The sequence below is a fragment of the Rhipicephalus sanguineus genome, chromosome 10 (genome assembly GCF_013339695.2).
Source record: "Rhipicephalus sanguineus isolate Rsan-2018 chromosome 10, BIME_Rsan_1.4, whole genome shotgun sequence".
Lineage (NCBI taxonomy): Eukaryota > Metazoa > Arthropoda > Arachnida > Ixodida > Ixodidae > Rhipicephalus > Rhipicephalus sanguineus.
This window is the reverse complement of record NC_051185.1, coordinates 85169954-85170933: the sequence shown is the minus strand read 5'-3', so window position 1 is coordinate 85170933 and position 980 is coordinate 85169954.

The window sequence follows — 980 nt, the reverse complement described above, 5'->3', positions numbered from 1 at the left end:
ACCCGTTCAGCTGCCACGCTCTACTCGTTGTGGCAAAAGTTACGAATGCACGCCGAGCTGCTGAATCTATGACGTCATCGAGCAAGAATCTGCATCCACGACACCTATAGGCGTCACACATACTGACGATCCTCTTTTTTTAAATTTTTCCTTTCTTATGAGCGTTTTTCACAGATAATTGATTGGCTAAGCATAGCGCGCATGCGCATACTCTTCACAATTTCGCCGATGCGCTCCGTTGTGAGGTTGAAGTTAACGTAACAAGAATCAACTCGTGAGTTCGGGCACTCGTGGTCACCAAGCTCGCCGAACCCATCAACGTCCATGTGTCTGCTCAGTTCAGCGACTACGCTTTCCCGTCTACCAAAATTGAAGAAGTTGCTGTCCATCCACACACCTGCTGTCTTGGTAGAGTTGCAGAGGGCACTCCGGTCTCCGTTTGAGCTGGTAACACTGTTTTCACAAGACACGACTCTACCGTATGGTATGCAAACGTCAGAGTCTGTCCTGTATCTCATGGTCCAGTGAAGCATCCCTGACATGGCATTTAAATTAGTCAAAGGGTTCGGTGGCGTTCTTCTCAAGAAGAAGACCCATCTCTGCCAACTAGAGCCCTCGGATGGAAGGTTCGCGATGTCCATGTCGCGAACGTGGAATACGACGACGTCGCAATGTTCTACGAGCATTGGGTCGTTGATGATGAGGCACTCAGCCGTGCAGTTCTCTTAATACGGTTATACGCCCTCGGGAACGAGAATGCACCAGAGATGATGAAGACGACGAACGCAATAGCACTCGTGTTGTTGCTGTTCCGCCATCTTGGCTGCAGCTGCTTCTACCTCTCACTCTCTAATTTGTGAATATATTTGTTTATTCTGTACTCTCGCCTCCGTGACAATACTTTGCCATTTCACTCATAACTGAGCCTACCGTACCATTCCTGAAAGAATTTCGACCACACAATAATTCTCGGTAAGCCA